We start from the raw sequence: 14,854 nt of genomic DNA on the forward strand, positions 1-14,854 counted from the left end.
GCACAAAAGAAAAGAAAAAAAAAAAAAAAAGCTGAATGAATCGATTTCATTCAGGTAAATGCTTGCTTATAGCAAAGTAATTCTTTGCTATAAGCAAATTGTGTAAAAAAAAAAAATAAAAATACTGATCACTTCCCCAAAGTAGTACAATGTTACTATGGTAACATTGTACTACTTTGATCATAGTAAAATATGAAAAAAAAATCTTAAAAAAAAAAAAAAATGTAATAAAAAATTAAATATAATAAAAAAATTTAAAAAAATTTAAAAAATATATATATATTTTTTTTTCATACTGTCACCAGTCAGTGTCCCTGTTCACCGCCATGCCAGTTATATGATGACGCTGTACTGCACTGGTGACAGTATGTAAAAAAAAAAATAGTGAAAATAATTTTTTTAATTTTTTCATTTTCCGAAAAATTATGACAAAAAAATACAACTTCAAAAAACTCGCCATGCCTCTTATGAAGTACGTCGGACTGTCTACTCTGCAAAAAGGGGTCATTTGGGGGATATCTGTCCTGTCCTGACATTTGGGGGATATCTGTACTGTGCTGACATTTGGGGGATGTCTGTACCGTCCTGACATTTGGGGGATATCTGTACTGTCCTGACATTTGGGGGATGTCTGTACCGTCCTGACATTTGGGGGATGTCTGTACTGTCCTGACATTTGGGGGATATCTGTACCGTGCTGACATTTGGGGGATGTCTGTACTGTCCTGACATTTGGGGGATATCTGTACTGTCCTGACATTTGGGGGATATCTGTACTGTCCTGACATTTGGGGGGATATCTGTACTGTCCTGACATTTGGGGGATATCTGTACTGTCCTGACATTTGGGGGGATATCTGTACTGTCCTGACATTTGGGGGATATCTGTACTGTGCTGACATTTGGGGGGATATCTGTCCCGTCCTGACATTTGGGGGATATCTGTACCATCCTGACATTTGGGGGATATCTGTACTGTTCTGACATTCTTGGACCTCAAGAAATTAGATTGGCTGTCTTCAGGATTGATCAATATTCAGATCTATACCATAGTTTGTGAACTCTATAACTTTCCTACAAACTAAAAAATACATCCTAATTTGGGTTATTTTCACCAAAGACATGTAGCAGAATACATCTCGGCCTAAATTTATGAAGAACAATTATTTATTTGTAAACTTTTATAACAGAAACAAAGAAAAATGTGTTTTGTTTTCAAAATTTTTGGTCTTTTTTTGTTAATTTAGCAAAAAATAAAAACCCCAGCGGTGATTAAATACCACCAAAAGAAAGCTCCAGTTGTGTGAAGAAAATGATAAAATTGTAGTTTGGGTACAATGTTGTATGACCGCGCAATTGTCATTCAAAGTGTGAGAGCGCTGAAACCTGAAAAATGGCCTGGGGGGGAAGGGGGTAACATTGCCCGGTATGGAAACGGTTAACAAAGCCTTCATTTCCCTTCATGTAATCCTCCCAGCACTTTATGTGGTAATTAAAGTGTCTGCTGTCATCTCAGGAAGTAGCTGGTGCCGCCTCTCCATATATACAAGTATATCATCGAAATACAAGAAACCTCAAGGTGGTAATGTTGTGTTATTAACCCCTCGCCTACCGGGCACTTCTACCCCCTTCCTGCCCCCCTGGGCACTTCTACCCCCTTCCTGCCTACCGGGCACTTCTACCCCCTTCCTGTGATTGGACACAGCTGATCACATGACCGAGCCGACATCTTCGGCTCTTTCCGCAGATCGGCGATCCGCTGTGTCCGAGGGAAACAGCACACCGCCGATCGCCACGCTGCGCGCTCCCTGAGCCCCGCATGCGCAGTGAGAATGGGAGGACGTCCTATGACGTCCTCCCAGAACGAGAGAACCGCCTTGCACCCCTCATATTACTATATGGCGGGCAGGAGGTGGTTAATATGGGTTTGGATTTTTCCAAATTCTAACCATTATGCTGGTCATTCACAGTTTGAATTTTGGGAAATTCCTGCTTAATGGGTTAAACTTTGGGATAAGCAGACATTTAGATTTACTAAAACTGGAGCGCTTACAATCTGGTGCAGCTGTGCATGGCGGCCAATCAGCCAATCAGCCAATCAGCTTGTTCAGTTACGCTTTGACAATAAGGCTCCATGTACACGGGGAATTTGGAAAACACTTCTGAACGATGGAAACTGACTGCTAGAAAACGTAGGTTAAAAAACGTCTGTTAGATGCGTTTGCATACCGCGTTTAGCTGCGTTTACATTTAGAAGCGTTTTTTTAAGATAACCTCAGGAGACCTTCCAAAATGCCCAGAATGCACTGAAAGACAGTAAAACATTTACTATTTCAGACATTTTGAGAGAAATAGAGAGAGCAGAAGCAGAGAGAGCAGTATGTATTGAGATGACCGGTCTTTTCTGATTGTATTCACTATGGATCCCATAATGCGGCGCGTTCTGCCATTGTTTCCTTCACGCAAAACCTGGAACTGACTGCGCCGGTATACCGGGTCCATTTGAATACATGGAAAACACTTTGCATGCATTTCTGATGATGAAAAAAGGCTTTGGACAGCATTTGGGTATGGAACAGTTAAAAAAACGCTTCTAAACGCAAACGCGGTTAAATGCGTTTACACACGTTTACAAGCATTTGAAATGCTGATAAAATCTACTTTTTTTTTTTTTTTCTCCGCAAACGTGCAACTATAACGAAAAAACCCGTAAGTGTTCACAAAACAAGTGCAAGTGCGAACACCACACGAAAAAGTGCACTTAGGGGTGTGCTTTTGTCCTACCCCTAAAGGGGCTGGACCTCTACCCTGATCCCCCGGGGCCCGAAGCTCCTGACAAGGACAAGGTTCCCATTTGGTCCTCCTGGCCAAAAGGCCTGGTGGACCACCGTTCCTTGTGTCCAGCCGAAGCCGGACACCCAGTACTTGGTCGGGGGGCTCTCCTGAAGAGAAAACCCCCCTAGGGATCAGGGGAGGAAGGAACCAAAAGGCCACACATCCTCCCCCCAGACGTCAGGGCAGGCCCGAGGACCCACACCCTCCATCCTGTGAAAAAAAACACACACAAAAGCAAGAAAAAGTGACAAAACGTGGGAGTGATAATAAATTAAATAAATAGAAAATAAAAAAGTGGCCGTGCCAAATTGTGCAGAGACCGGGCCCTGAGGCAAATCCTGAACGCAAGTTTGGTGCATTCAAAAAAAACGACTGTAAACAACATAGTGAACACGGAGACCTAGGAGAACATTGGGGAGAGTTCAGGGGCTGCAGGAAAAAATGCAGAAAAGTTCCTAAACGGGAGTTTATCAGCTGCAGTGTATATGAGCCCTAAAACCTGGAAGCTGATTGGTTACTATGCAGAGCTGCAGCAGATTTTGCACTTTCCAGTTTTAGTAAATAGCCCCCAGTGCACACAGGAGCCATGCCATTGTTATTAGAATCTTGGTGTGCGAAGGCATTGGGTGCGCTCAGAGTAGATTTACATCGTGTATGGCCAGGAATATATTTAGATGAGTTTTTGGTACTTGGAGTTCAGCTTTAGTCCTCCTGCACACGGGACGTTCTTACAGCGCCTGTTTTTGGCATTTGACATTTTTTTCTACAGCCAGTAAACCCCCCGGCATGTTCTCCTACGTGTCCATCCCCAGCATGTTATCCTATGTGTCCATCCCCGGCATGTTCTCCTATGTGTCCATCCCCGGCATGTTCTCCTATGTGTCCATCCCCGGCATGTTCTCCTATGTGTCCATCCCCGGCATGTTCTCCTATGTGTCCATCCCCGGCATGTTATCCTGTGTGTCCATCCCCGGCATGTTCTCCTATGTGTCCATCCCCGGCATGTTATCCCATATGTCCATCCCCAGCATGTTCTCCTGTGTGTCCATCCCCGGCATCTTCTCCTATGTGTCCATCCCCGGCATGTTCCCCTATGTGTCCATCCCCGGCATGTTATCCCATATGTCCATCCCCGGCATGTTATCCTATGTGTCCATCCCTAGCATGTTCTCCTATGTGTCCATCCCCGGCATGTTATCCTATGTGTCCATCCCCGGCATGTTATGCTATGTGTCCATCCCTAGCATGTTATCCTATGTGTCCATCCCCGGCATGTTCTCCTACGTGTCCATCCCCGGCATGTTCTCCTGTGTGTCCATCCCCGGCATGTTCCCCTATGTGTCCATCCCCGGCATGTTCCCCTATGTGTCCATCCCCGGCATGTTATCCTATGTGTCCATCCCCGGCATGTTCTCCTATGTGTCCATCCCCTCATGTTATCCTACGTGTCCATCCCCGGCATGTTATCCTACGTGTCCATCCCCGGCATCTTCTCCTATGTGTCCATCCCCTCATGTTATCCTACGTGTCCATCCCCGGCATGTTATCCTGTGTGTCCATCCCCGGCATGTTCTCCTATGTGTCCATCCCCGGCATGTTCTCCTATGTGTCCATCCCCGGCATGTTCTCCTATGTGTCCATCCCCTCATGTTATCCTGTGTGTCCATCCCCTCATGTTATCCTGTGTGTCCATCCCCGGCATGTTATCCCATGTGTCCATCCCCGGCGTGTTATCCCACGTGTCCATCCCCGGCGTGTTATCCCACGTGTCCATCCCCGGCGTGTTCTCCTACGTGTCCATCCCCGGCGTGTTCTCCTACGTGTCCATCCCCGGCGTGTTCTCCTACGTGTCCATCCCCGGCGTGTTATCCTACGTGTCCATCCCCGGCGTGTTATCCTACGTGTCCATCCCCGGCGTGTTATCCTACGTGTCCATCCCCGGCATGTTCTCCTACGTGTCCATCCCCAGCATGTTCTCCTACGTGTCCATCCCCAGCATGTTCTCCTACGTGTCCATCCCCGGCGTGTTCTCCTACGTGTCCATCCCCGGCGTGTTATCCTACGTGTCCATCCCCGGCGTGTTATCCTACGTGTCCATCCCCGGCGTGTTATCCTACGTGTCCATCCCCGGCGTGTTATCCTACGTGTCCATCCCCGGCGTGTTATCCTACGTGTCCATCCCCGGCATGTTATCCTACGTGTCCATCCCCGGCATGTTCTCCTACGTGTCCATCCCCGGCATGTTCTCCTACGTGTCCATCCCCGGCATGTTCTCCTACGTGTCCATCCCCAGCATGTTCTCCTACGTGTCCATCCCCGGCGTGTTATCCTACGTGTCCATCCCCGGCGTGTTATCCTACGTGTCCATCCCCGGCGTGTTATCCTACGTGTCCATCCCCGGCGTGTTCTCCTACGTGTCCATCCCCGGCGTGTTATCCTACGTGTCCATCCCCGGCGTGTTATCCTACGTGTCCATCCCCGGCGTGTTATCCTACGTGTCCATCCCCGGCGTGTTATCCTACGTGTCCATCCCCGGCATGTTCTCCTATGTGTCCATCCCCAGCATGTTCTCCTATGTGTCCATCCCCAGCATGTTCTCTTATGTGTCCATCCCCAGCATGTTCTCTTATGTGTCCATCCCCGGCATGTTCTCTTATGTGTCCATACACACATAGACTGTAATCAACGTTTTGTTTTGGCTGGAAAAAAAAACCCAGGACTAGTGGGCTTCTAGAGAAGATTTTTAGCTGTAAAAATGTTCTAAATGCTGAAAAACGTGGCAAAACGCTGTCAAATACGGTAAAGTGCCGCAAACTGGCGTTTTTGGACTTTTTTGACCCAAAAAAAATTTTTTCGTTAAAAAAAAATGCAAATATGGCAAAACTCCGCTAAATGCTAATGCAAAAATACTTAAAAAAGCTGAAAAACACACATTTTTAATGTGACTTTACACCATTAACATTACCAGCGTTCTGAAAACGTCCCGTGTGCATGAGGACTTACATTTGTATTTACTGGGCAAAATTCTGACAGATGTGGAATGAAGCCACAGAAACCATATTAAATTTGGAGGACAATACTAAACTAGAAAAGCTCCAATTTCTGGGGAAATTGTGTGAAGTGTTCTTGCCTCCACCAGTAGTCTGCAATTGGAGTGGGCGGAGTAACTGGGTGGAGTGGGCGGAGTAACTGGGTGGAGTGGCTGGAGTAACTGTTGTGTGGGTGGAGTGGGCGGAGTAACTGTTGTATGACTGGAGTGGGCGGAGTAACTGTTGTGTGGTTGGAGTGGGTGGAGTAACTGTGAAAAGGTTGGAGTGGGCGGAGTAACTATGTGGAGTGGGCGGAGTGAGTAAAGATGGTAAACATTACACTAACCAATTGATTGATCAAATTTAAAAAGGTGCCCATGGCAAGCTGGATAGAGTGGGAAATGCATTTCAACTTTTATTTTTCAGCTCACACTCTAGCGTTTGTCGCTCTGCTGCCTGCGCACACACCTGGGTTCCTATGGCAACTCACTCTACAGCAAGGGCAGAGAAGAGCGGTTAAAAACAAACTGCTCCAACTTGCTCACTTCACTGGCGGTTGCCATCTTCAAACAGTTGTAGTTTAAAAATTATAAATCCTACACCGAAGAGCTTTATATTGTGAGAATCACAAGACACAGACCTACATTTTGATGAATAGTATGTCTCTGAAATATTAAAAATGAAGGCACAGTCGCAGTTTACAAATGTCCCTTCAAATTTGAGGTGGCTAGAGTGGAGTTTCAATGAAAGTCAATAGGCGGCGTGAGTTGCAAACAAATGGTCATATTGTGAAAACTATCAGGACTATGGCTTAGCCGTGGACATTTTTAGTGACAGCCGGGATAGCTGAACGTTTTGATATAAGATTTGTGTAGGTGGGCTTGAAAATGAGGGAGTGATGGCAGTTTACAAATCATGTCCTGATTTTTCCTTCCACACTGTAGCTTTGTCAGCTCCCACTCTAGCTGCTCCATTCATTCCTATGGGACCAATTTCACCACAAAAACGGCGATATTTCGTGAACCATTCGGCGAAACGTTCCACAAAGTAATAGCGCACCAATCGGGAACAATCCGCACGTTTTGATATATTACTGTCTATGTAGTGTAAAAACTGTGGGAGGAGTTAGGGGGGGTAAAATTGGCTATAATAATAATAAGAATATATTTGTGAGATAACAATAAGGAACACTTAATAATCTCTGTAATTCATGAAAAATATTGCAAGAAACAATGTTGCAATTTCAGTTAAAAGAATCTTTTGGGCAATAAATGACTCTTAAAGATTGTTATCGGGTCACTCCACCCAAAACTACATGACTGTTTAGATGCTGGAGAGTTTAGTCCCATGGTCAGGAGGTAAGTACAGATCATGGGGTCCCATAAAAAATGCTGAGGGGCCCCTATGACCTCTCAACTGTTGCAACAGGTAGAAGGATAACTGTCAATACAATTACTTTAAAATTACTTAGCAGTGTGTATATATATATTTTTTTTTTTTTTAATTTAAAAAGCAGAGCTTTTTATTCTTCAAAACTGCATGTCCCTTCATTTTGTGCAAAGACCGGTGAAATGTTACTAATTTATTTTCTCTCAATGTTGGATGTTTTTCATTCATAAGAATAACATGAATCAGGGGAATACCACATTCCGGCCACTAGAGGGAGATGATGATCATAGGAAATACATATTTACTATAGTTGTCTGCTCCATCTAGTGGTCATAATGGGTTTTTCCTCTTCCAGCTCTCCCTGGATCCCGCGTTTACTATATCCGCTCTCCCCGGACCCCGCATTCACTATATCCGCTCTCCCTGGACCCTGCATTCACTATATCCGCTCTCCCCGGACCCCGCATTCACTATATCCGCTCTCCCCGGACCCCGCATTCACTATATCCGCTCTCCCCGGACCCCGCATTCACTATATCCGCTCCCCCCGGACCCTGCATTCACTATATCCGCTCTCCCCGGACCCCGCATTCACTATATCCGCTCCCCCCGGACCCTGCATTCACTATATCCGCTCTCCCTGGACCCCGCATTCACTATATCCGCTCTCCCCGGACCCCACATTCACTATATCCGCTCTCCCCGGACCCCGCATTTACTATATTCGCTCTCCCTGGACCCCGCATTTACTATATTCGCTCTCCCCGGACCCCGCATTCACTATATCCGCTCTCCCCGCACCCCGCATTCACTATATCCGCTCTCCCCGGACCCCGCATTCACTATATCCGCTCTCCCAGGACCCTGCATTCACTATATCCGGTCTCCCCAGACCCCGCATTCACTATATCCGCTCTCCCCGGACCCCGCATTCACTATATCTGGTCTCCCCGGACCCCGCATTCACTATATCCGCTCTCCCCGGACCCCGCATTCACTATATTTGCTCTCCCCGGACCCCGCATTCACTATATCCGCTCTCCTCGGACCCCGCATTCACTATATCCGCTCTCCCCGGACCCCGCATTCATTATATCCGCTCTCCCCGGACCCCGCATTCACTATATCCGCTCTCCCCGGACCCCGCATTCACTATATCTGGTCTCCCCGGACCCCGCATTCACTATATCTGGTCTCCCCGGACCCCGCATTCACTATATTTGCTCTCCTCGGACCCCGCATTCACTATATCTGGTCTCCCCGGACCCCTCATTCACTATATCTGATCTCCCACAGTACACAGAACATGGAAATGCAATTATTTTAGTAAATATAAACTGCTAAATACCTTTTCTCATCAGCAGTATAGAGCAGTCTTGTGACTTCTATCAGTGTCTAGCAGAGCACTGGTTAGATCTTGTAGGAGGAGTTTTCATTCTGCTCTAGGAGGATGCAGAACCCCTGACCTTTGTCTGGACAGTGCTGATTGGCCCTGTGCTGATCACATGCACTCTCACAAAGAAAAAAAAACACTCTCTAGCCATACAAACCAAACGGAGCATGTGCAAAGTGACTCCTAGAGCTCTGTACTAACAGCAGATGGATTGGGGAGTGTGAAAGAAGGGGAGGATCACAGAAGACAGGATCAATCAGCCTTTTTACAAAATGCAGAGGTTTAACCCCTTAGGTTCTACAATGAGTATAACAAGCATGCTTTACTGCATCTACAGACTGATTGTACTGTTGGGGGTTTAGTAAATGACTCAAAATATCAGTAAAAGTGATTGAGCACTGCGCTATCTCCAATATACAGTATACGTGATACAAATAACACAATTCCAAACTATCAAGATTCTAAAAAATATTCTGATAATAAAAAGTCCATGCAAATATATTAAATTGCACTATCTAGAATGTATACAGTGGATATAAAAAGTCTTCACACCCCTGTTAAAATGTCAGATTCCTGGGATGTAAAAAAATGAGACAAAGATAAATAATTTCTGAACTTTTTCCTCCTTTAATGTGACTTACAAACTGTACAACTCAATTGAACAACAAACTGAAATCTTTTAGGGAGGGGGAATAAACATAAAACAAACTAAAATAATATGGTTGCATAAGTGTGCACACCCTCTTATAACTGGGGATGTAACTGTGTTCAGAATTAAGTAATCACATTCACAGTCATGTTAAACAGGAGTCAGTACACACCCGCCATCATTTAAAGTGCCTCTGATTAACCCAAAATAAAGTTCAACTGTTCTAGTCGGTCTTTCCTGACATTTTCTTAGTCGCATCCTACAGCAAAAGCCATGGTCCGCAGAGAGCTTCCAAAGCATCGGAGGGATCTCATTGTTAAAAGGTATCAGTCAGGAGAAGGGGACAAAAGAATTTCCAAGGCATTAGATATCCCATGGAACACAGTGAAGACAGTCATCATCAAGTGGAGGAAATATGGCGCAACGGTGACATCCCCAACAGTGACCTCCCCAACAGTGACATCACCAACAGTGTCATCAACAACAGTGACCTCACCAACAGTGACATCCCCAGCAGTGACATTACCAACAGAGACATCACCAACAGTGACCTCCCCAACAGTGACATCCCCAACAGTGACATCACCAACAGTGGCCTCCCCAACAGTGGCCTCCCCAACAGTGACCACACCAACCGTGACATCACCAACCGTGACATCACCAACAGTGACATCACCAACAGTGACATCACCAAGAACTGGACGTAAATTTAATGTGGGTGCAGCATTGCACGACCGCGCAATTGTCAAAGTGACGCAGCGCCGTATCGCACAAAAATGGCCTGGTCAGGAAGGTGGGGGGGGGGGGTTAAAACCTCTGGAGGGGGAGGGGCTAAAGGTGGAAAAAGTTCTGAAATTATTTATCTTTGTCTCATTTTTTTCCCATCACAGAAACTGGACATTTTAACGGGGGTGTGAAGACTTTTTATATCCGCCATATGTGCGGGAAAACTGCCGTCTCTACGCCATGCTGTGAATGAGCCCTCTGATGGTTATTGGGGGTCAAATCAATGACTGCAGTGATGAGAGAATTCAACAGGATGGAAAATGTTTCAAGTATGAACCAGGGGTGGACTGACAACTCATGGGGCCCCCGGGCAATAGGGGATCATGGGGCCCCTGTGTCCTTGCCCAAACTCAAAAAAGCCTATGAAAAAGGTACCTGGGACATCTCATGGGGCCCCCTACTGACTCCGGGCCCTCAGGCAGTGCCCGAGTTTCCAAATGGTCAGTCCGCCCCTGGTATGAACAGATCTCCATCGGTGAATGTAAAGGCAAGCAGCATTTCAGCGCTTTTGAACGACCTCCGTCAAGTCATCGAATGTATTGAGAATTTTCATACCAATGTCAGTAAGGAACTTTTGTTCGAAAGTCTAGTGCGTGTCCAGCTTGGCCCCCCCAGTCACACCGATCCCGACTTTGAAATCATGCGACTTACGGCGAAGTCGCATGATTTCAAAGTCGAGTGACCTTCCAGTTTCAGGTACGATTTGCAAGACGTCTGATCAGGGGCAGACTGACAACTCATGGGGCCCCCGGGCAATAGGGGATCATGGGGCCCCTGTGCCCTCGCCCAAACTCAAACCACACCCAAAAAAGCCTATAAAAGGTACCAGGGGCATCTCATGGGGCCCCCTACTGACCCCGGGCCCTCGGGCAGTGCCAGAGTTTCCAAATGGTCAGTCCGCCTCTGCGTCTGATACAGATGTCTACCTGGAAGGACTGACAGCTCATGGGGCCCCTGGGCAATAGGGGATCATGGGGCCCCTGTGCCCTCGCCCAAACTCAAACCACACCCAAAAAAGCCTATAAAAGGTACCAGGGGCATCTCATAGGGCCCCCTACTGACCCCGGGCCCTCGGGCAGTGCCAGAGTTTCCAAATGGTCAGTCCGCCTCTGCGTCTGATACAGATGTCTACCTGGAAGGACTGACAGCTCATGGGGCCCCTGGGCAATAGGGGATCATGGGGCCCCTGTGTCTTTGACCACACTCAAATTACACCCAAAAAAGCCTATAAAAAAAGGTACCGGGGGCATTTCATGGGGCCCCCTACTGACCCCGGTCCCTCGGGCAGTGCCAGAGTTTCCAAATGGTCAGTCCGCCCCTGCGTCTGATACAGATGTCTACCTGGAAGGACTGACAGCTCATGGGGCCCCTGGGCAATAGGGGATCATGGGGCCCCTGTGTCCTTGACCACACTCAAATTACACCCAAAAAAGCCTATAAAAAAGGTACCGGGGGCATTTCATGGGGCCCCCTACTGACCCCGGGCCCTCGGGCAGTGCCAGAGTTTCCAAATGGTCAGTCCACCCCTGCGTCTGATACAGATGTCTACAGGGAAGGACTGACAGCTCATGGGGCCCCTGGGCAATAGGGGATCATGGGGCCCCTGTGTCCTTGACCACACTCAAATTACACCCAAAAAAGCCTATAAAAAAAGGTACCAGGGGCATTTCATGGGGCCCCCTACTGACCCCGGGCCCTCGGGCAGTGCCCGAGTGCTCTAATGGTCAGTCCACCCCTGCGTCTGATACAGATGTCTACCTGGAAGGACTGACAGCTCATGGGGCCCCTGGGCAATAGGGGATCATGGGGCCCCTGTGTCCTTGACCACACTCAAATTACACCCAAAAAAGCCTATAAAAAAAGGTACCGGGGGCATTTCATGGGGCCTCCTACTGACCCCGGGCCCTTGGGCAGTGCCCGAGTGCTCTAATGGTCAGTCCACCCCTGGATGTCTACGTAATTCACACCAAAAGTAGCGCATGTACTACTTTAGAAATCGGTGCGGCTCTGATTAAGTCGGAATCGCACCAATATGACCACTGTAATTGCGGACAATAGGGGGCGACTTGGCATGCAATTTGCATGCCAATTCGCATCCGTCGTGACCGTGGTGTAAGCCCCCAGTCACATCAAAGCCGATTTTGAAATCGTGCAACTTACAGCAAAGTCGCATGAATTCAAAGTCGGGTGAGATGCCAATTTGAGGTGCGATTTGCAAGACGTCCGACACAGAGGTCTTTGCAAATCGCACCAAAAGTAACGCATGTAGTACTTTAGAAATCAATGCGGCTCTGATTAAGTCGGAATCGCACCGATGTGACCGCTGTAATTGGGGCGACTTGGCATGCGATTTGCAAGTCACATGCCATGCAAATCGCACACCAATTCTCATCCAGGGTGTAATGGAAGAAGCTGAAGTTAGAAGCTGATTGGCTGCCATGCACAGCTGCACCAGATTCTGAGTTCTCCAGTTTTAGTAAATCTCCCTCAGCCCGGGTTCACACTGCGGTCTGTAATTTGCAGCATTTTCTGTGCGATTTCCGCACCGCATCACAATCTCATCGTGATTTGAGGTGCGATTTTGCAAGATATCTGACGCAGACGTCTATGCAAATCGCACAAAAAGTTGCACATGCACTACTGTGAAACCCAGGTGAAATCGGTTCGCAAAATGTGGTGCGATGTGCAGAATCGGATCGTTAGAACATGATTCTGGTGCGGACAAAAAAAGGGTTCTGCACCTTGAGTGTGAATTCTGCACTGCATCAGAATCGCACCCCGTTCATGCGAACCGCTGCGGGTGAAGTATGTTAACAACACCCCGAAATCAGTTCGCAAAACGCAGTGCGATGTGCAGAATCGGATCGCATAGCTGTGAATACCCCTGCGATCCGATTCTAGTGCGGACCCCAAAAAAGGGTCCTACACGTTTTTGGTGCGGGTTCGGTGCGATTGGAGCCATACAAAATGTACGACTCAAATCGCATGTGATCTGCACAGGAATGCGATGCAGTTCCTGTGCTAATCACAGGCGATGTGCAGCGCTGCAGAAGTGTGAATCCAGGCGGACTGTTTTCACCCTAGGACAGAACTACAAAACACCTCCCCTCTCCCCTTCTTCACAACATAGGGGGAGGCAGGGGCGGACTGACCATTTGGAAACTCAGGCACTGTCCGAGGGCCCGGGGTCAGTAGGGGACCCCATGAGATGCCCCTGGTACCTTTTTCATAGGCTTTTTTGAGTTTGGGCAAGGACACAGGGGCCCCATGATCCCCTATTGCCCAGGGACCCCATGAGTTGTTAGTCCGCCCCTGGGGGGAGGTGTTCTGTAGTCCTGTGCTAGGGGGACAATGCTGAGCCTGTGTGCAGCTCTGCATAGCAACCAATCAGATTCCGGGATTTATTACCAAAGCTTAATTAGTGAGAAACTGATTGGCTCCCATGCACAGCTGCACCAGATTCTGAGAGCTCCAGTTTTAGTAAATCTTCCCCAGAGTGTTTTCACCCTAGGACAGAACTACAAAACACCTCCCATCTCCCATTTTCATAACATAGGGGAGGTGTTTTGTAGTCCTGTGCTAGGGGAACAATGCTGATCCTATGTAGATGCAATGGACAAGCTGGAACATGCACAATCTAGTGCAGATTTGCATAGAAACCAATCAGCTTCCAGCTGTTATTGCCAAATCTTAATGGAACAAGCTGAAGCTCGAAGCTGATTGGATGCCATGCAGAGCTGTACCAGATTCTGAGTGCTCCAGTGTTAGTAAATCCCCCCCCCCCCCCCGTACAGACACACACTAGATGAGTTTAGTATCACAGTCTTGGCATTTATACCCAGCTTGGCAGTGAAGCCGCACATGCAGTGTGGAACTACAAGTCCCAGCGGGGAGCCTGCACAGTGCCTGCTCCTGGCCGACTTACCTGCGATTTCGCTGGGAGGGTGACCCCGTCCTGTGGTGCTCGGTGAGGGCCCCCGTGTTGTGTCGCAGAGGACGCAGTCATGCGGTCGGTTATAAATAGCCGGCTATGGGCAGCCAGCCCCACCGAGCTCCCCTGACATCTGCTGTCCTTGTCAGCGTGTCCCTTAAAGGGGAACTCCACTTTTATCCTCCTCGCCTGTCACCCGCGCTCACGCGTGGATTCTGCTCCAGGAGACTTCCGAAGGTGTTTCATCCGCTATGGGGGAATAAAAACATCGAATAAAAAACATGAAGGGGCATGTCGCATTCAATGGGCGATCCCACCGAACATGCATGATCCATGCAGGCGTGTACAGCAGCAGCTGCAACAATGAAGGGGCATGTCACATTCAATGGGTGATCCAACCGAACATGCATGATCCATGCAGGCGTGTACTGCAGCAGCTGCAACAATGAAGGGGCATGTCGCATTCAATGGGCGATCCCACCGAACATGCATGATCCATGCAGGCGTGTACTGCAGCAGCTGCAACAATGAAGGGGCATGTCGCATTCAATGGGTGATCCAACCGAACATGCATGATCCATGCAGGCGTGTACTGCAGCAGCTGCAACAATGAAGGGGCATGTCGCATTCAATGGGCGATCCCACCGAACATGCATGATCCATGTAGGCGTGTACTGCAGCAAGTGCAAAAATGAAGGGGCATGTCGCATTCAATGGGCGATCCTACCGAACATGCATGATCCATGCAGGCGTGTACTGCAGCAGCTGCAACAATGAAGGGGCATGTCGCATTCAATGGGCGATCCCACCGAACATGCATGATCCATGCAGGCGTGTACTGC

The 14,854-nt window shown here is 48.0% G+C and overlaps 1 protein-coding gene across 1 annotated transcript in view; it reads right to left on the reverse strand.

Moving 5' to 3' along the window:
* LOC149440071 (F-box only protein 40-like) overlaps positions 1–14,213 on the reverse strand; it is a 29,398-nt gene extending 15,185 nt beyond the window's left edge. The window contains exon 1 of the mRNA XM_089658973.1: positions 14,007–14,213. The gene's annotated coding sequence lies outside the window, so the exon portion shown is untranslated. The remainder of the gene's footprint in view (positions 1–14,006) is intronic.
* Between the last annotated feature and the right edge of the window lie 641 nt (positions 14,214–14,854).

Source organism: Staurois parvus, unplaced genomic scaffold (genome assembly GCF_062004578.1).
Source record: "Staurois parvus isolate SC_StPar_1 unplaced genomic scaffold, SC_StPar_1.0 ptg001117l, whole genome shotgun sequence".
Classification (NCBI taxonomy): domain Eukaryota; kingdom Metazoa; phylum Chordata; class Amphibia; order Anura; family Ranidae; genus Staurois; species Staurois parvus.